The sequence below is a fragment of the Anser anser genome (assembly GCF_964211835.1).
Source record: "Anser anser genome assembly, chromosome: 10".
Taxonomy (NCBI): Eukaryota; Metazoa; Chordata; class Aves; order Anseriformes; family Anatidae; genus Anser; species Anser anser.
In genome coordinates, this window is record NC_139730.1 from 18,588,230 (window position 1) to 18,610,272 (window position 22,043).

General features: G+C 37.6%; 1 protein-coding gene and 1 long non-coding RNA gene across 17 annotated transcripts in view; both read right to left on the minus strand.

The window, feature by feature from the left end:
• The window catches only part of TCF12 (transcription factor 12), a 165,292-nt gene that overhangs the window by 80,604 nt on the left and 62,645 nt on the right, over nucleotides 1-22,043 (minus strand). The gene's annotated exons all lie outside the window — the stretch shown is intronic.
• Nucleotides 3,576-22,043, minus strand: LOC310905209. Its single transcript, XR_014588865.1, has 2 exons — nucleotides 7,135-22,043; nucleotides 3,576-6,382 (listed from the first exon to the last, which is right to left on the minus strand). It is a non-coding gene; the product is annotated as an uncharacterized lncRNA (long non-coding RNA).

A 22,043-nucleotide genomic window follows, 5' to 3' on the forward strand; every position in this document is an offset into this window, starting at 1 on the left:
AGCAGGCCCCTCAGGATCAGCGTTACAGTGGCTTCATTTCAGAGCCCAGGGGCAGGCACATCCGAGCTCTACTCGGTACGTTTCTGTAGATGACCCTTCTACTGAAGGCCTGCTGGACTTCTGCAACACCCTTACGCTAAAGCATTAACAGGACTGGATCATCAGTGTGCTCCCTACAGGCCACCACAGGTCACAACCATCATAAAAGTGATGTCTGCTTTTGGAGGTTTTCCAGAAGATAAATAAAAACCACACACACACAGTTTTCTCATTGCCAATGCAGTACCTGCAGATTCCCAGAATATTACTACCAGTGTAACTACTAACTGTAAATCCTACTAACTGGAGTGTAACCTATGATGCAGGTAGTCATTAATGTAACCTACGAAGAACAACCATGCTATTTTGTAAATACAGTCCTGTAGAAATTCCTTGGTGGGTCAGCAAATGCCAATACAGAACATAAAGACTGTCTTTAATGTTTCAGTTTTATTAAGTGTTGGGTGAGGCTTTGACTCTTACTTTCCTTATGAAGCCAACAAGGAGATGAGAAGTCCAGAAGCTGGTAGAAACAGTCAACTTCCTTTACTGGTCCTGGAAAGAATTTCCTTATCTCCAGGTTTTAATTCTTCAAATTTACAGCAACACTGGTACATATTTCCCTATCCTATTGTTTCCGAACAGTGAGCCATAAATTAGAGGGATCCAATAGCCAACTGGCATACTAGATATGATGCTGTGCTTCTCCTAATTCCAATATGGAAGAAGGTAGTGGTGTTGATTTTTTTAAACTTTGAGAGCTTATCCTGTGTTTTCCTGGGATTGTCCATCCACAACTGCAGGGGTAAATGAGAGACTTCATAATGAGAATACAACCAGTAATTTCTTTAAGTCCATAGAAAATTCCCACCTGGCTGTGATTACCACACACTGAGCCTGTTATGCAGGAGGAAGGTGAATGAACCCAGAGCTTTATGCAGTATGATGTGCAACATGAAAAACTAAAAGAAACCCTGTATCTTAAGCTAACTCAGATTTTAAAAGGTCCATAGTCAATGATCCTTTTTATTCCTCCCTCCTCAAAAGGAACTACTTCCTGGCTGTTTACCTGCTGAAACTCTGGATGATGATTAGAGACATTAAACTGGGATGCCAACCTGTGAAGTCAGCAGTGGGGCATGTAAACTGGATAGACACACAGTATCTATAAACACAGCCAGTATCCCTCTTCCCAAGTCAGGAATCGCGTCCTCTCCATGTGTTTAGGTACTTACCTCAAAAGCTAATTAAATAATTAACAAATTCATACACATGTGATAGAGGTTCAAAGGAAAAAAAACAACAAACACAGCTATTTTGGATAAGGAAGGTCAACTATAGAAGATTTCCAGACTGGTGTTTTAAGTGACTCTGCCAAACGGATACTCAAAAGATGCCTGCTTTTCAGGCAGCAAACCACCTGATATTATTTGGAATATAACTCAATCACAAGCACACAGGAACACGAAGCCACCCTGTGTAGCTCTATCTGAAATCCTAAATGTGGATTTATGGCCCTGATCCTTCATACAGCTACATACGTGCTTAATGGGATTATGCATGCTTCAAGTCTCATAGATGGTAAAGTATTTGTAAAATTCAGAGAAAAAAACTTAGGCACACAGATCATTCAAGTACAAAACATCAGACTTGTGCAAATGTTATGAAGCGTAAATAAAAACTAGTACAATTCCCACTGTATCAGATAATCACTGATATAAACAAATTAAACTATTTTAACAGCATTTTACTTGCTTATATCACAAAAGACTTCAGTTGTTTTTTCCCTTCTAAAAGAAAACAGGGTATCATCAGAGCATCACCAAAGTAGCAGAATGCTAATTAGAGAAGCATTCATTTTGCTTATGATAAAAAAAGCCATCATTATTCAGTAAAATAACAGAACTGTTTCAAAGAGCTTTTTTCACATTATCTTAGAGCCTTATGTATTTCTAGAACTGGAGATACACTGAAATATTTTGACAAGTGAAACCAGTTTAGGTATTATTTGAACAATCGTGTATGCGTGTGTGCCCATGGAACAACTCCACCTATGTTTTAGTATATCCAAAACAGTTCACGTGCGTATATGCAGTTTCACTGAGATTTTACTTGTCTGAATAAGACCCATTCTTTGTTTACCACTTTTTATTCTTTTTTTTCCTCCCCCAATTACAGGCAGGAAATAAAAAGAAATGCAACTCTTTTATGTAAAGTAAATCCATCTGGATGTTTGCTGCATCCTATATTATAAACTTGTGATCCCCAACCAGAATGAGTTATAGTGAAGCTGCAGGCAAAATTGTCTCCATATACCACAATCCATTATCCCTGTCAAGTTAATGTTCCATGTTGAGCCATATGGCGTGGGTACACACTCAACAAAGGAAATTCCTTAAACTTGTTATAATCAGCACTTACAGTCATCCAAAAAAACTGACATAAACAGCTTTATTGTGTTTTGTGCATTTCAGTTGATATCCATGACAAAAAGAGGAAGCTTCAGGAAGAAGTGGGAAGGGAGGAGTGTGGGGGGGTAAAGTTGCAGTAGTAAAAGGGGGGAGGGAGAGAGACTGTACATTTCATAATTACACATTTTCCTTAGCAAGTGATTTTCAATTACAATGAAGCTCAAGGCTCCTGACACTGATACACTGAACCAGATTAACAAATAAATGAAAACCCTACCTCGATACCTCATATTCAGTGCACTTAAGAAATCCTATAGTTTCAAAGTGCCTGACTCACGTAAAGATTCTCAATTAGAAAAAAAAAAATTTGAATCATTTTTATTCCTGACTTTGGAGAAAAGGTTTTCCTTCAGCTGTTGTATAATTACTACAAATTTAACAATCCTTCATTAACAATACAGTAATTTAACTAAAATATCTTTCTATGCATTAAGCATAGGTCACAGATGAATTAAGGACTCCCAGAAGCCTCTGCTACCTGGCACAGCCCATCACATCAAGCCTAAGTCAAGGTACAAGTAGAGCAGAACTTCATTCCAGCCCCCGCAGTGACAACAATAAAACGCTGAGAAAACACACTATCAAATACTGAACTCAGCATCAATTTCTGTTAATTACAGCCTTGTCAGCAACGTGATTATTCAAACAGCTCATGCAAATGTTAATGAGTCCTTATTTGCATATTTATTTTTTCCTTTGTTGAAATGTCATTGATTATTACATTCTACAATGATGAATGCTGCTGATGATGTGCTCTGATATGTAATTAGTCATTAAGTGGAATGAATAGATCAATTATGAAAAAGGAGTGAGATTAAGAAATATCAAACAAGACCGCCCAATGTAACTATAGAATTTTTTTTAAAGGAACTAAAATAATTTCTTGGCATTTAAAGTGCAACATCAGTAGTTTTCAATAAATAAACTACTACTTTTCTGAGGTTAAATAAGATCTTCCACATGCACTGCTACTTTGATAATCTAATTACAATAGCAAAGTGCTTTTGTAAAGCAATAAGAATTCTGCAGAGTAATACACAGGTTTGGGGGGCTGGTCCCCCCTCATGTGTTTCTTTTTTTTTTTTTTTTTGAGGGGGGTTTTGTGTTCCCCCCTTCCCCCCCCAAGCACAACACAGACCAGAAATGAAAAGATGGTGAGTACTTGCAGCAACTCCACTTTGTTCTGAAGGCAAAGGCTCGGCTGCCTTTTGCGACTGCCTCTGCTCTAACTATCCAGCCAGCACTCGCTATTTGCGGATGAAGGGGAAATAGGAGAGAAGAGGAAGGAAGGAAAAAAAAAAAAAGCCAACAAAAACCACATTACTGCAGACCAGATGGGAACATTCCACATGACCAAACCAATCAATCACCTCGGTGGGGCGCAGGTGCAGCACAGCCGTGGAGCAACACACCATTTCACAGTCTATCGGGCACAAACACATGGTCACCAATCAATGGCACCCCGAGGACCTGGGGGGGCTCTCTCGAGCCTTACTGGTCCATGCCTGATGACTTCATAATCACACATCATTTCATTCACTGGAGGATACGAACCAGCATTCTAATAACCTTCCCTGGAACCTGCCACGTCGCGCATATTAATAGAGCGCTGGGAGAGCTGCGGCTGCCTTCCTGCTGCAGCCCGAGCAGGGCGGGTGAGGAGGAGGCAACCTGGAGCTGAGAACTTCTGCTTCAGACCAAGATCAATGGCAACATCGCTCCTCTCGCTGAAATAAACTGTGTATAATGCTCACGCCTTCCGCACAGTGACTGTTAAACAATAGGAGGCGAGCCGAGAAAAAGGACATAGCAGGAAGAAAAATCAATGGAAGCATGTGCTTCTGCATGTGGTGATGTGTTAGATAAAATTCTGCAATGAGCAGAACCCCCATTAATGAAAAAATCAAAGTTAAAGCTATACAGAAAATCTATATGCTTTCCAATGTGCCTAATGAAAGAAAGGGTTTCATTTCTTTTTGAAGCAAGCATCATAGATGAGGTTTAAAGCAAGTACAGAGAATTACGCAACTTGACATGTTCAGGCCATATTTAGACTTGAATCCGAGCACTGTTTTTGACTAGATTTTGGGAAAATTTGCAAATTACAAATGTTCATTTGTGTTTGTATTCCTGATGACTTAGGAGCATAATACACGTTACCGAGAAAAGGATATGGAGGAATTTTGGCCAGAGTTTATCACACTGTAACATTACACACTGTCACTGTTAAGAAGATACTCAGGAAACAGATGTGATAGAGTGCATCACCTCTTGCCATTACATTTTGCTTTGGGGCTAGAAGTCCAATGAGTTACAAGTGAAACGTAAAAAAATTGAACTATTAATGTGCTGTTTTCAGGTGTAGAATTCTGCAAGCACCCAGGTAGTTCGGACTCAGCCATGGGATATCAAAGCCAAGAGCATAGCCTTGCTTTTATTAAGTTGAGTATATAAACAGCAGAGACTTTGAATTATACATTTAAATCATGCAAGTTTGATGTGCAAACCACATCAACTTTTATGCTTTCAGGCACAAACTCCTGAGAACTACTTGGAGAAATAACTGAGTCCTGTAGTCCAAAAACTGCACGTGACAAAAACACAGACTCACTGCTGTTGGACAGCAGAACACACAAGGGTTAAAGAACAAACACGAGTAACATCAAAGAAATATTCACCTCCTTTTGCAGAATATATGTTGACCAACAGCAGTTCAGAAAGCGTTCCCTCTCACCAGAATGCAAAACCCATTAATCAATAAATCATTAAATTAGGGGCCTGATACCCAGTTCTATTCTTGGCACTTACAGAATGCTAATTACTGGCGTAGCTGGGGAAACACACAGTGTTAAGACCAGAATATATTCTTTAGTACAGTAAGTTTTAGATTAAATTCAGCTTTTTATTTTCAAAGCCAGTGGAAAAAAAAATCAAAACTGCAATCTAATGAATTAAGTACTAATATTAGTCACACTTCATATGCAACATGAGGGCAAGCTGATGGCTGTGCTACAACACTTGACATTGCCTTTTCAAAGACAGAAACCTAACAGCTGGGGACATTCACAACAGAAAGGACTAAGATAAATTTGACAAAATCTCATCCAAATTGAAAAAAACACACCACGCTTGAGAAAGCTTGAAGTTACCTGTCAACATTAAGCACTAGGGAGAACAAGGGGACAGTTAGCACATGTGTGCAGGCCAGTCTGAGCATCTCACCTGTTTTCCCTGTGTGAAACACTACCTGAGCAAACCCAAGGAAGCACATGCAAACTGTAAATCCCTGTGCTTTATTGCTTCTGTGTCAGCAGTCATAGGTACGCCCAGATATTAAACCTCCTGTGGTCATTAGACAAAACTGAGCCTCTTTTCTCACTTACTAAGGTGGGAAAGGAGTGAGGTTTTACTTTTGCTTGTGATATTATACCTAAAAAAGCTAAGACAAGGTGATGGCTCAGCTCAACACATGGAAACTAGAGCATAAAAGATAAGATTTGTAAGAGAAACTTCTAAAGAAAGAGTTCTATAAGATAGCAAAAGGTACTAGTACTAGCTAGCAAGAGGATTTCTAAAAAAAAAAAAAAAGGCATGAAATGTACCAGAGAAGAATAATTTAAGTGAACTTCTGAAAACAATTTAAAAGAAATGCATGGCACAAGTACCAGGAATCCAATATTCAGGATATACAAATTATAGCATAGACTGTAAGGAGATCAAGAAAACAAAAAAGGATTTTAACTAGTTTATTCAAATAAATGAGGGAGCTGGATTGGAATTTTAATCTGTAAACAAAACAATACACAGTTCCTGAGACATTTCCTTGAGCAAAGGGCTCCTGTGAAGATGTGCTTATACTATGATTCTTATCCCTAAAATATAGAGAAACAAAATTGAGCAAAACATGATATATAACTCACAAGTGTATCATATATAAACTAATAAAAACTATTTTTAAGATGCTGCTTTGATTTATTCACTCAGTAAAACTAGAGAAGCAGCAGCACTGTGTTTGGAAAACAGAGACACAAGTTAATGAGTAAAACAATTACCAAAATTTCATCATTGGAGCATAATGGTAACTGGCTACACAGTTAACATGAAACAGCTTTCTGTAAGAAGCATTCACTTACAACACCAGAAATACAGCAAAATTAGTATTTATAATAGCGGTAGAAATATGCCAGAACTAGCTTATGACAGTTGATAGCTAAGACAAAGAATTTTACAATTTTGTGACTACAAACCGGTTAATAAGACAAGGTCAACATATATATTACCATTATAAGTAAAAGATAATCATTTGCTGGGTATTTAAAAAAAAGCTTTACAAAATACATACAACAATTAAAATGACAAAACAAAACCATAGCTACAATTACATATACATTTCCCTCAGTAAATTCAAATCTTAAATATTCACATCCAAAGAAAATCTGTAACATTACTAAGAATGCTCTTTAACTACTATAGAAACATACAAACCCTGTTAAAACTAATGCTTCTAAGTTTAGATACGAGCTACTACTTCACTGGTCCCTTTTTTACCTTATCATCTATACCAACATTACTCCATCCATGGTCAACAGAAACTACTCTTTTTCTGTTTTGCTTAACTGCATACCTTACGGTCAGCTGTTAGTATCAATCTGTCTGATTTCCATTCGAGCCCCACAGCTAGATTCATTACAAAAAAAAATAATAGGAGTATTAAATCTTGGGCAGGCATAACTGGCTTTGATTTCAAAATAAGTATTTCTATTACTCATCACACTGCACTTTCAGGTATTACATACAATTTTCATACCAATACAATTTCTTCAGTGTGACACACTCAAGAGCTGCCAGTAACCAAAGTAGCAGATAGTAAAAAAAAGCTTAAAAAAAAAAATTAAAAAGCTAATAAAAGCAAAAACTTTTAATGAGAAAGAAACATTCCGGAAAAGGACTAAGAAAGCATCCTCCATCAGTTAAAGTCTCATTGCAAAGAAGAGCTGAAGTTACACTGAGACTAATATAAAAAAAGTAAAAAGTACAAGGAACATTTTTTTAATGTTTTATTATAATAAATACTGAGTTGGTTCTTAAAAAGAGTTGATACCTTTTATATTCTCAACAAAAATAAGGATTTTTACATTACAATAGATATGGTACCTATGCTACTCAGAGATGTTCCCTATTTGAAAGCTGTTCTTGGCAATGAATTTTTTTTTTTTTTTGGAATAACTCTCCTTCTTACAGAAAACAATAAACACAAACAGTAATGGCCCTGAAAAAATAGGGAGGAAAAAAAAGTCTGTGGAAAACTGTTTATTTAGATTTGTCTTCCAAACCTGAAAATAAGTGATCAGCTCTTCTGGCAATGCTTATTTAAGCAAAAAAATGAAGAAGGGTAACAGGACAGAAAGGAGAAAGGCAGCATGAGTCCGAAAAGGATTTTCTGTGTGCTAAAGTGGATGAAATACAGCCATCCAGTAATTCAGTTACATTTCTGTCCCCTTTTTAAGTCACTGCAATAGTCTAGTCAAGAAGAATAGGAGGATTTTCTTAAAGGGAGGGAGTAACGAAGGCAAACAGCTACCTCTTCCTCCAAAACATCGTAACAATAGATATTGAACATGCTACAAAGGCAGTTACAGACACCGTTCTTCACTGATCACATATGAATGATAAAACAACAACACATACATATTGTCAGAAAGACATACATATTGTCAAAAAGACAATGAAAAGCAAAGAGGAAGGAAGGACAGGAAAACAAATAGAATAAGTAAGAAAAAAAAATGAAGAAAACTCAACGTTTACTTGCTCTTTCCTAAGCCTTGCTGCTGACATACTGTTTCTGAAAATTTGCAAAAATAGTAAAGATGCATCTTAGCATAACAAAACAGTCAGTGTATCTAGTATTAGACCACTGAATGGGAAAGCTGAAGAACTGGATATTAATTTAAGTTTACCTGTTACAAATTTTGATCCATTTAAAAAAACATAAATTGCATTAAATACTACAAACATCAGGATATATTTTAAAAATCTTCCTAGTATGGTCCCCCAGGCTCCCTATACCAAATTAATGGAACACTTTATGGAAACTGTTGACCAGATACCTATTTAGCATCTTGAAACTTTAGTTTGTATCACCAGCCGTCACTAACTCCATCTTATAGGCCAATACAACCAAAGAATATCCAAATTTAGACACAGTCAGGAAAGCCACGAAAATTAGTATTTTTTTTTATTTTTTTTGTGTGTGTGTTTTGTTTTCAAGACAGAAAAGAGAAAAAAGGCAGGAACACATATATTAGATAGCATCCTGCAGTTACAACCACTTGACATGATTCTTGTAACAAATTAAGCAAAAGAAAGTTTAAAATGATACTGGCTTTTTAAAGCCAAACTGATCCTTTTTGTGCCTTACTTCTGATTTTGGTCAGCAGTAACCTTGGCATATGTACCCATATGATGTACCTCCTTTTCAAATTTTACTTCTAAACATAAAAATATAATGTGAAAAAGTTTGGATTTAGTACTTTCTAAACTGGTCACACAACATTAAGCTCAGATGGCTAGTCTAACCAAACACCCCTAGGGAGACAGAGTTACCCTTGAGGCTTTGAGAGCAGAAAATCTTGAGGCAAAGTGATTCATCATGTGTGGCAAGATGACTGTGACATCTAAAGCTTCTTGCCTTGAGCAGCATGGTACATGCTACAAGGGATCACACACATTCTGAAAAGCATCCACGGCACATCTCTGAAGCCTCAGTAAAAAGGACATGCTTTAAATAACGAAATACTGGACACTAAAAAAAGGCCATGTAAGTTTGTTGTTTCCAGTGGGAAAGTATGAAGTCCCCCCTCAGCATATGTGAACCCATACTGTTGTTCTAACCACAGAAATAAGCAATTTTTATTTTTATTTTTTTTTTTACCCCTTTTGAGTCTTTCAGTCTCCTCCAGTGTTATTACACCATAGCCTTGCACATTTGTTTAGACATTGGCCATCAATAAACGATCATTTTTCCCATTTAAAACTTTCTCCCATAATGGCTTTTATTATCCCCTAGTTTTTCTAATACAGAACACATTATTACACCTCCACTGCAACATGAGAACAAAGAGTTTTGATCTTCCAGATCGAGCTTGCAGTCATCTGTCCTTCCAAGCAGGACACTTACCGTTCTACACGGCCCCCTGTTCAGAACAGGTACTTAATGACCACTTCTAAGACGCAAAAACACTTATGCCAGAACAGAAGCAAGACTTATCTACGTAACCCACCAACAGCACTGACCAGTAACAGAGAAAAAAAAAATCCTTGAACATTAAGAAAGCCAGATATGCTTTGAATTTCACGGCAGATGTTACGTCCAAGTAAGTGCCATGCAGCAAGTAACAACAGTATACTACCATCAGATTTACTACTATTTTCATTATATTTAAGATGAAGGAAATAAACAGAAAATATACCTACTAAGAGCAATACATCTGCACAAAAATAAAAAAGGCCCTTAAAAGTCAGAAAAAGAAGAAAGCAGGAAAGCCAAGCCAGGTAAAGCCAGGAAAAATGCTGAAGGGCACCTGACTGCAGAGCCTGCTGAACTGCTGAGATGGAAGCAGCGTACGGATCCAGACAAGTGGATCCAAGGGACAAACATTAGAGGTTTAACTGCACAGTATAGCTACCACAAAAGTTATATTGTATAGATTTGAGGATACATGATTCTGTCCAGAATATACATATATACTGGACAGAAGTATTTATTACTATTGTGCACGTGGCTTAGTGCCAGATAGCTGTCAAACAATGGAATAACATCATACACTTGTTTGGCACTCCAGACTGAAATCATTGTGAAACATGTACTGTTTATAAATTGTCACTGAGAAATAAAAGCAGAGAACAAAAAAATTAAAGGAAATGCAGCCAAGCACCACAAAGACAAGCCCATCATCATTCCTCCTGCTACCACTTTCCATTATCAAATAAAATAACGCCCCAAGCCGTTAGCCACTGGCCAAGAAGAACATCGCAGCGCAAGGTGAACCGAGCGAGGCATCGACTAGGAAATTCAGATTGTGCTCTCATAGCTTAAGAATCTGAATGCAGAAACGTGATACAAACTCAGATGCCTAAAAAAAAAACTGGCACGTGGCCTTCTCAGCTTTGTTTTTTATGAAGTAATATTTTAAACACTAGTAACGCTAGTGACGTTTATCTTAAGCCTAAAAGCATCAGTCCCAGAAGATGTAAAGAACAGTTGTTTCAGCGATGGTAAAATATGAACAGATCTTTTACCACAGAACACAGCACTCCCAAAAAGCCGATCTCTCTCCTGTCATTGGGAGGAAAGATTTGATTCACTTCAGGCGAAAAGATGACATTTCCAAGTACAAATACAGACAGAACTATCACAGAAAATAAGAGTATAGTTTCTGATCCTCCGAAGCTGTATGAATTTCACTGTCTTCCATACTTGAAGCTCTGTAACAATACAACATGATTACCTGGAAATAAAAATGCCTCTAAAATTAAAGAAAAACAAAAATTCGAGAAAGTTACAAATATGGAAAAAAATCTTTTTTTTGACCAGTAGATAGAATATTAGGGTGTTCTAAATGATTTCTATGGTCTAACAAGCAGGTGAGCTTCTGCAAACTCCTCATAAGTGTTAAGACAATGTGATCAGAATATTCTTTGCAACATTTTATAAGACAATGATACTTTTAAGATAAAGGACATTTCAAAGTTTGGTTCTGTAATGAACTTCATTTTCTTAAATTTCTATTAAAGCAGGCTAATCTGCCTGTAGCTTATCTTTTCACTGGGAAATACCTGAGGACTCCAAATAAGTACATAAGTAAATAAAATCTAATGTGACAGCTTGTAATGGACTAGCAATTTGTGAAACAAATAAATGATGTCATAGGAAAAAGATTTGACTCTAGATACAAAATATTATTTACCCAAGATGATCAGTGAAGCAAAACTTTTCTTTGCTCTCATTATGCGGAAAATGTACTTAAAACTGTAGTACCATGATAAAAGAACATACAAGTACACTCTTTCGTATCTCTTCAGAACTTTTTAAACGTGCTATGAATGTATTTATGCTGCAGTCATACACTCAGGTATTCAACGTACACCCCAGGGATCAGTCTTGAAGTTATAACTTCAACAGCGTTACCAAGTCATGCTTTACTCTTGAGTCCTTTGCCTTCTCTGCCCCTTTAGAAAGAGGAGAAATTTCAAGATGTTTTATTTGTACTGCATTTGTGCCTAAGTGCCAAGTTTATTATACAGGGCCCTATCACACTGGGAAGCAAACTAAATTTTGTTACAGCTATTGTGATGATAGTACTGTTTTTGCACATGGGTTGTACAATCCAAATTCCTTAGATTACAAATCTGACTAACCACAGAGCAAATTATTCGGGATTTTCCCTGCACGATTTGCTAGTACAATGGGAACAGATTTTCCCCGCTTCCTGTAGGATTGGTTTGTTTTTTTTTTTTCCTCATCTGTATACTAAGCACAAGGAAACATTCCCAGGAAAACAACAGGAACCATAAATCCCAGCCATCGAATCTCAGATGCCGTCTGCCAGACGCGCAGCAGGTAGGTGAGAGGACAGGAGAGAGAAAGTCCAGAGAGCCCCCCGCAGGTTCCTGGCACAAGCTAAGCCACTAGCAGCAGACCAGAAAAGGAGGGCAGGTGGTGGCGGAAGAAGGTCGCAGGTACTGCGAGCAGACTTCCCAACAGAAGCACACGGGTGTGTTCTAAGGGTAGCCTGAAATACACAGGTGAAAGGAACAGATACACAGCTTCCATCATCTGTTCAACAGCTAAGAAAACGCATGGCGATGTGATTCAGTTACCACAACTGGATCATGGCCACTGCTGTCCAGCAGTGTGATGCTGTTTAAGTCATAGGATCACAGAATATCCTGAGTTGGAAGGGACCCACAAGAAGCATCGAGTCCAACTCCCGGAGTTCCAGCCACTTGAGGACAATACTATACACAACAATTGGATTGACAGTCATTTCCAAGAGGAAAAAAATGCTTCTTGTGGACAAAGTTAAGGAAGAACAGGAGAAAAAAACTCAAAGTAGTAAAAAGCAAGACTCCATACAGATAAAAAATTTGCAGGACACGTGACAGAAACCACAAGCTCATGATTTGCTCTCCTTCATCAGGTGACTGGGAGGCAGTGAGCAGCTGAGGCATACCCTACTGCTTAAAGAGCCCCATGTGAAACAAGGTACATACGAGTTCTGTTCCTGAGAGCTTTCCTCAACAGAACATCAGCCAATAGTTCGCACTTGCACCCAGCATTTGAATGGGCACATTAATAAGAACTTCAAAGGAAGAATTGTTTGTAGTAAACGTACAAGATGATTTTGTGCACTCGGTTCTCAGCTATCTTTAAAACTTACGAAGAACTCATGGCCAGAGCTCAGCAGTTCTAACAAAGACAGTAGAGTCCATCTCAACTTGCTTCTACAGCAAGTGCTGTCATTTCTTTCCCATTTCAATTAATCATTATTTATTTATTTATTTCACTGTTGAACATAAGGCTACTGGTTTCTTTAAAGGAATCACAGCAGTAGGAATCCCATCAGTTTCTTTAATCCTGTATATTCACCTGTATCCTGGTCAAGCTTCTACACATAAGGATAACGAGGCTTGTAGTTCTCAAATAACAAAGCTTGTAGTTCTCAAAACAACCCTGCATCTGGATGCCTAAGAAATGACTGCTTGGAATTTTCAGCTCACTTCCTGAGATACATACATGCATTAGAGTGACAGAAGCCAAACGCTCATTTGAAAGCAACAGTGCTGTTCGCCTTCAGAAAATCATAAAGAGACAGCAGCCAGCAAAGCCTTACACATAAGGCAAGATCTCACCATCACTTAACACAAGTGATGATGATGCATGAAGAAGAGATGCACATTTCTCTGATCTTCAGCACGTTTCTGTTGTATGAAAACCTTGCACTTGCTTTTCAGAAAGCAAACTTTGGTGCATTACCGAAGTGGAAGTGTCCAGATATTATATTTGAAGCATTGCACACCTGCACTGGTTTATAAGTCTAGAGAAAAGTGCAGTGGCCCCTCACAAAACCAACAGTATCACAGGCCCTATACCAAAAGGTATGTAAAAAATAAAATTTTATCTGTTGAGCAATGGCTTGGTCAATTTCATCCTTTTTGCTTTTCCCTCTGAGGTCTCTATGTATCTAAACAAAGCCAGGTTTCCAGCAGCAACAAACATTTGACTCACAAAAACCAAGTCTCTAAAGAAAACTACTAACAACTTTAAATATTAATGCAAATACTATAATGCTCCAAATCACAAAAGCCACTTGTTTTGGCACAAGCAGCCTAGTTACAACATCTTGGTTGATCAGTTCAGAATTTAATCGCTGGACAGAGCCTGCTGAATTTGTTAAAAACTGGACTGCTAGCAATTGACAGGCTACAGCTACATGCACGCGAGAATGAAAAAATAATGGCATGAAATAGAGATCAAGTAAATGATTTGTATGCACCTGGCGATGAACAAACATCTTCATTGCAAGACAAAGACAAGCCATGAAAAATTACAAAATTATCTTTTAATCACCAATGAGCTTTCTACAGTCTCCTATTTGAACAGAGTAATAGTTATTATGTAGATCCCTAAGCAAGTGCCTCATGGGGAAGTTACATCACCAGTACAGGAAAGAAACATCCCCTCCTCCCTTGTCCCTAGAAAGGAGCTTGGCACCTTCAGACAGACTGAAATTTAAAATCCTATGGCTTCACCCAGCTGATCCCATCCACTGGAACACATCTACAAGAGCCCAAGGATAGTAAGAACCACAGGAGAGAAATATGCCCTTTCAGCATTTCATGCACTGATGAGCCTTGTAACAGATAAACATACCCTACAGGAGCTCAACTGACATGTTATAACAAAGAGGAAATGCAACACTTAAAATTTTCATCAGATTACTATTTATTCCTCTTTTCAGAGTCCGAGTACACTGTGAATAAATGAACATTCAACGTATCAGATTGTGTTAGCTAAAAACCACGTTTCTCAGTATAATTTTCTCTAAACTAAAATATTTCAACATTTAAAAACCACGGACTTGCACATTTAAATTCCCAGACCAACAATTCAGAAACAGTACGACAGAAATTTTAGTTTTAGCTGTAAATGAAACCTTTTCAAAGATGACATTTCATCTTCCTCTGACACAACACTAGGTCGCAGTTTTTTCCTGTTACCGTATCACACACACAGTACTACTGCCAACTGCTAACCAGAACCCCAAGTTCTGCTTGGAGGAGATGCTGGAGACCTGCAGAGACTCGGAGTCCCGGTACAGCACCTGGGCACTGGCAGCATCCAGTGAAGAGATACCCCCATCTCTTCCTAGCACAGCGTTAAACAGTACAAAGGATTTTCAAGGACAGACTTCCACACATCCCTGAAAGAAAACCTGTTTATTTCCCCTTGAACCACAGCATTGCAGACTAAGCTTGAAAACGACTCCCACACTGATTTAGAGATTTTCTCATCTTCTCAACTTGCACAATACCAACCCTACTGGTTAAGGATAAAGCGCCTGAGCACTTGGGCATATTTGCAAATTCAGTGCATCACTGACAGGGAGCCAGTTCTGCACCTGCTCACCCCTTCACCTTCTTGCCCTCGAAGCACAGCACCTCGCCGCTGCTGAAGGCAGCCAGCGGCCCAGCATGCCGCTTCCCAAGAGCGGCCGCAGCTGAGGTGAGCCCAGGCAGGCAGGGAGGCAACTGTGGCCACGCACCTACCTGGCAGAGCCACACCTGAGCACCACCTGAGGAGGTTCGCTCCTGCCCCGCTGCCACAGCTGCTGGCTAGGAAGAAGATGGAAATCTCGAGGGGGAGAGTACAAACGGACACCTGCTACAGCGGAACACAAAGGACACAGCGCTCTGCTGCATCTGTGGGAAGCCTTGAGGTATTAGTGTATTTAAAGAAGTGTTAGGAAGGCTATTTGATTGAAATATTACTGTAAACAGAAGGGGAAATTAAGCTTAACACACACTCTTGTGAACAAAAACCCAAGGGTAAAAATACCCTGCACTTAGCACTGTCACTAAATGACTGTGTAATTTAATTTCCCAGAAACCCATTAGCTTTCACAGAAGGAAAATGAAGAGCAGATGAGAGCAATTCTTTGGTGTGAGCAGAATTTATTTAATGTAATACCTGGGGAAAAAAAATAATAATAATCTGAAACTGAACCAACAGATATGAAACATCACAACTCTATAAAGCTGCAGACTACGGCAGCACAGGCTGCTCCGTGCTGGCAGCACACAGGATGCCACACCTGAGCTTTCACAGGTACAATCACAAGAAGCTGTCTCTGCCCAACATGCTCAGCCACAGGCAAAACCCAGCTGGCTGCACGGAAACCCCAGAGCAAAAGAACACACACTTCCCTAGCGTTAAGAAAAAAAAAAAAGGAAGAGTAAAGGGGACAGCCTGAACAACTTAAAAATATCTTCCATCAACTTATTTGTGGAGATTTTATATATTCAGATTTGAACTAAATGACGAGTATAATTATCTGGAAGAAGGAAGAAATCACCAAAATTTAACTTAAAACATTAAGCTTTCATCATAAGCAACAAAATACTACAAGATTCACATTTGATTTTGGCTAGTCTAGAACACTATATAAAAAACAGTGCCAATCAAGCAGTTAAGCACACCAACATGCCCCCAAAATAAAGCAGACATTCTTAGAAGGAAAATTAAACATCAGTCTTACATTTACCAATTCATTTTATGAAATACTTTGGACAAAAACTAATTTACAATGAAGACACGCCTATCTGAAGCAACAAAACAGAGTTTTACTGGGGTGAAGCAATGGCAAGATCTACCTCCGGAAAAGGAGCCATGATGAATTACATATAGATGAATCTGCATAAAAATAGCCTGGGTGATTTTTTCCCTACTATTTTCTTCTTCTACAGATCAACTGAGGATACTTACATAACCCAAGAATGGAAGCATGTTCAGTCCTCGTATTTTTAGCTTCAATAATCAAGGCATTAAGTGATTTAATAAAATGTAAATATAATGCCATGAAATTGACTGATGCCACTTAATGTGAAGCAAAATTAGAAGAACTTTTTCCAGCAGGGGAAGTTTACAGCCTAATGGCTTGTGGTTCGCCTGTGTCTTACAGTGGGAGACTTGTACCCCTAACTATTGTACCCATGGATGACCTTGTCAATTGCTGCATCTTCTCTAACAACAACTTTTTGCTGCACTCTTGGCTGCAGTAATATTTGACAGATAATTATGCACAATGTGAAGCTTATTAGCTATCGTTTTACAAGCTGTGTTCATCATACTGCCCTGCTCCTGTAAAACAGAATGAACTGAAGCACTTGTAATCTTTATCATGTCTTTATTTTGTCTTTTTCTTCTTTTAGCATTTGCCTTTCTTCCTAGTGAATTCTTCGAATTATGCAAAATATTCTTCTGACCATTTTCCAAGTTAACACTAATGTAATAAGTTAATAATGATGTGTATAAATTACTTCACATCAATCTTGCCATTACTCATGTCTCTAGAGATCATTTCCATTATGATGCCTTTTTTTTTTTTTTTCCATGTGTTAAATTAGCAATGACTACAGAAAATGATTCAAAGAAACCTAACTATTATTTCGGACAAACACACGGTCTGCCAACTCACTGTTTGCACCTGCCCTCTCCCTTCCTGAAAGGTAGTTAAAACAGGATTCTTAGCAAAAAAATGTAATGGCATCATTCTTAATATTTGCCATTTTAATAATAATTTACCTTTGCTGGTTTCTTTCTATTGCCTTCACAAACATAAAATCATTTCATCTTAGGCTCTCTACAATTTCAAAATTCTTTTTACTGAAGTGCTACTGAGTTAAAAACAAAAAACAAAACAAAAAAAAACCTAGCACTTCAAAAGATTGGTTAGCTCCTTAACTGAGAAAGAATGCAGATGCATACCTTCTTTTAATTGCATTTTACAGTTCAAAACCATCTCCTTTTACTGAGAACCATTCCCAAAATTAACGTTTAAATACTTGCATCACCCTTTCAGAACAGTATCAATACTCGAAAGCTCACAGATGTTTCAGTTATTTACCACATTGCTTCAGTAAAGTGCTTGTCACTCCACCCAAGCCAACTGGAGTGCTTACAAGTCAAGCAATAGATTTTACAATAAAAATTAGACATAGTAATTTCACTAGTTTGAAAGAAGCACTGACAGAGACACAACCATTCTTACACATCTGAAGAATGAGTCAAGCAAGTCAATTAACGGAACAGCAATGCTAAATCCAAACCCATCAAAATCCAGATATTGATTGCTCGTTATATAAATAACCCACAAAATGAATCTTAAGTCTTACAGTAACTCAAAAAGACACCTTCAAAACTTTTGTGGAATCTGGCCTCAACCCATCAAGCACCTTCCTTCTCCTGCCACCCTTCACGTGGCAAAATCTGAACCACTTATGACACTAATTATTGTAACAAGCTTCTACTCCCTCCATCATAAATACTGCCTGATATATGCCTTGATTTCCTTGCACTGTCAGCTCCTCCATACTCTTCATAGTGGTCAAAGAAATTATCATGGCTATAGCTAGCATGAAACAGAAGGCAGTTTGTTAGGAAGAAGAGCACAGTCACCACCTCATTAGAATACTAACGAGGTTAAGTGCTACAACATAAATGGATGATATGAAATACACTATTAACTACAACTTCTAGAGCTGGATCCACTAGTGCCAGTGAGTAGGTAAGGTCAGGAAGTTCCAAATGATCTACAATACTCTGTATGTGCCAGTCCCACACATCCAGAGTTTCTAATTATGACAGTTGCAAATTATCTCAGTTGACTGATCTTCTAAAATTCAATCCAATTAAACTGTAGAACAAGTAGATAACTAATGGGAAAACAAGGAAGTACACTTGAAAGAAAACTTGAAAGAATAATCTCTTTCAACTCAAAGAGAGAGAATTCCACATTTTAAATTCAAGCTTATATTCAACCACCACCTTTTCACTCACCACCAACTAATTTTTTAATGACTTTTCATCATGTACAGGCCTGTGGAACTGTTTAGTACACAAAAAATGGACATGGAGCACAGCATGTAAGTGCTTCGCTTTTATTCTTCCTATTCCTTGTGGAAAGGCACAAACACACAACAAAAGTCGACCACTTCTAATTCTCAAGAACAACTAACACAAAAACACTTGAAAGCTATATTCAGGAGCAATCTGTTTCCTTTCTTCTTAAGCAAAAGTAGAAGAGTTCACTATTACAAAGTTCAGGGAACAGTGCAACAGAAGATACAATATCATATGCTTGAAGGGTCCTGGCAAAAACTGACCTCTGCAAGTACAAAGTACTAAAAGGCAGCATAATTACAGAGGAAGGAATCCGGCCTCCTCGTGAACAGTTTTCTAAAATGTAATTAAACCAGAAAGTGTTGAATAAGCAAAGATTATCAAGTCTGGATGGAGCTGCAATACAACCAATATATCTTAGCCTGATTTCCTACGTATCTCTATGGATACTAACAGACTATGCTGGTGCCAAGAGAATTCAGTGGTTTTACTTAAAATACAAGCAACAGCCCTTCCTTTTTCATACTAACAAATCAACAGGATAATTCTGGAATTCATTAGTGAAGAACACTAACCAATCCAACATAATAGCTTCACTTCCTCCGCAAAACACTTCAAAAATATCTAAATGAATATGGAAATGCATCTTTCTGTGGCAAATTGTTCATTATTGAATCATTATCAACTCTTGTTAGACAAAATTTCTCTCTTTTGCAATGTACAAGATCATTAAAATGTTTGAGAGCTCCATCATGAAAGACAGTGGCACTTCATAATCCACTATCTCTTCAGGCAAATATGCTTACGGCTGAACATAATACACAAAATAACAACATCCCCTTGACACACAATTCTTTCTTTTAATGGTGCTCTTAAGCATTGACAGCAATGGTGAAATACGTTGTTGCTCACTTCTTTTTTTTTATACATATAAATAGTTTTTAACTATTTCAGAGATCAGTCACATTTCAGTCACAATAAAATGGTGAGAAGGAGTGTGTCTTAGACCTGCAGTGTGGAACCCCAGGCACTCCATCACTCCTATTAGCCTACCGAGCTATTTCCTGTAAGGTCATCAAGTTTATATTCTAGGCCTCCAGCTCCTTTCAGCCTCTGAAGATTCAATGAAGATCAATCAAAGCACTTATCTAGTAACTAACAAAATAGATGTTTTCATTCTGTTGACAGAAATGCGTCTACAGCTCAATATGAACTGTATAACACTTTTTGTCTAAAATAGCTAATGAGGAAATTTTTTCTTCTCAGTGATGGAAAAAAAAAACACACAACAGATACAGCTACTAAATAGGAAACTACTCCTCACTGTTTTTATGGATCTTTTCTTATTCCTCTCTCCAAACTTTCACCTTCAGATACTTCGCCAAAATTCATACTGTCAAAATACAATATACAAAGCTGCATACTATGCTGTAACATAACTAAAATTAACTGTTTTGCTATGACAAGGCAAAAAATGATGGGCAAAATACTTTTAAATTAACCTTTTAGAGTTTTGAGTTGCTAAACTTCTTAGAGGTATAGAATAAAAGCTTTCTCTAATTCTTTGCTGCATAGAGGAGGAAGTACGTGCTATTGCTTCAGCAAAACAAAATCCTTAAGAACAGCTAGCCATCAAGCATTACAATACCATTTCAGCTAACAGCTGCTGTAGGCAAGTGATTGACATACACACATCTTGCAATTCATTAATTCTCCCTACAAAGCAATCTCAATGGAGGCTTCTTTGCAAATCTCTACTAATGATGTAATTTTATTATGCCTAATGGAATCACCTAGTCATCTCTTCAATAAAATGGAAAAACTAGGAGGTTATAGTTGCACCACTGATTTTCTTTTTCTATTTAAAACATATATGGGTTAGAAATTATTCAAAAGGCAAGAACAAATAGCTTGCTTTTGGTAATATAACACAAAAATCAAACTGTGGTATTTATTTCTGTAAAACAAAATCAGTATCAGCTCCAAAGTCTCGAGCCATTCCATACACGCTACCCATCAAAATATTGGAAAGGCATTTGAGATATCTTGTCTTTTTAGTCTCCTGTACTAAAAAAAAAAAAAAAAAAAGACAACATTTGAAATAGCATTGAGGTGGGCAGGGAAGAAAACTCTATTAAAATAGAAAATGGAAACTACATTTTAACCTCACTTCAGATATAAGAATCATTGATCAATTGACATGAACTCTTCCCATATACATATTACAGAGACACTCATTTTAAATTACGTATTTTCAGGTTCATGTAGGAAGGTTTAAATGAAATTCCGGTTTTTTAAATGAAATTCCGGTTTCAGCAGTAGCTTCACTTTGCCTCCATTTCAGAGAAAATTAAAGTAGTAAACAAAGATTGAGCAAAGTAGAAAGATTTCCAAAAGAAATTGCAGACCACCAGGATTTGGATTTAGGTAATCCACTTAGATTACCATGGCTATGTCTTAAAAGGACAATACCAAGATCACAAAATAGGTCATGTCTGCAAGAAGCAGAACATATAAGTGAAACAATTTCAAGTTTACAAATTCAAAACAAACATTCAGGACCACCGCTATGTTTAAAACACAAGAAAGACCATCCCTAGACCACATTTTGCCCAACAGTACATATTTTGAAACTGACAGCTTCATGCTCCACGCTGGAATAAAGGTGAGGAGAGTTCCAGACAACCATCAGTACATTAATACGTTTCAGGTAACAATAGAATCCAGGCAAAGAAGCACTGAAAAAACATTCAATATCTAGGCCAACCATCTAATACATTTTTTTGGGGGGAGTGCTTGGTTGTTTTTCCTGTTTCAATAGCAGAAAAAAAAAGTTGGGCACCCAAAGACCTGGAAGCAGTAACAATTTTTGCCCACCTAAAAAGGAGTTTGCAACTGTTTCTTAGAAGTGACAATGTTTCTAAGAAAACAAAAATAAATCATTTAGAAAATGTAAATGAAAAGAGCTAATGTAGAGAGTTAAAAAGTTGGGGGTTCTCTTTTTTTGAGGTGCAAAAAATAAAGATTACTATTGGTGTCTTCGCAGCAAAAGTTAGAAATAACAGCTTTAAAATCACTTTGATTTCAGTAGAGAAATGCAAAAATCAAAGTGAAGTATATTAGCTGTCTAGATCAGCTTGAGAATATGTAGGTAGTTCTTTCTTCTAGAACATCAGACAATGGCCTTTATGAAGAATTTGCCGAACATTCAAATAATTCAACAGGAAAGTCAGTGTTGCTGTGAGAAACAAAGCAACTTCCAGATACTTGACATGTCAGCCCTAGACAAGGGGATGAAAAATGTCTCTTTCTGACCAAAGAGGCTTTGAGGGGATACTCGTAAAGAATTACCT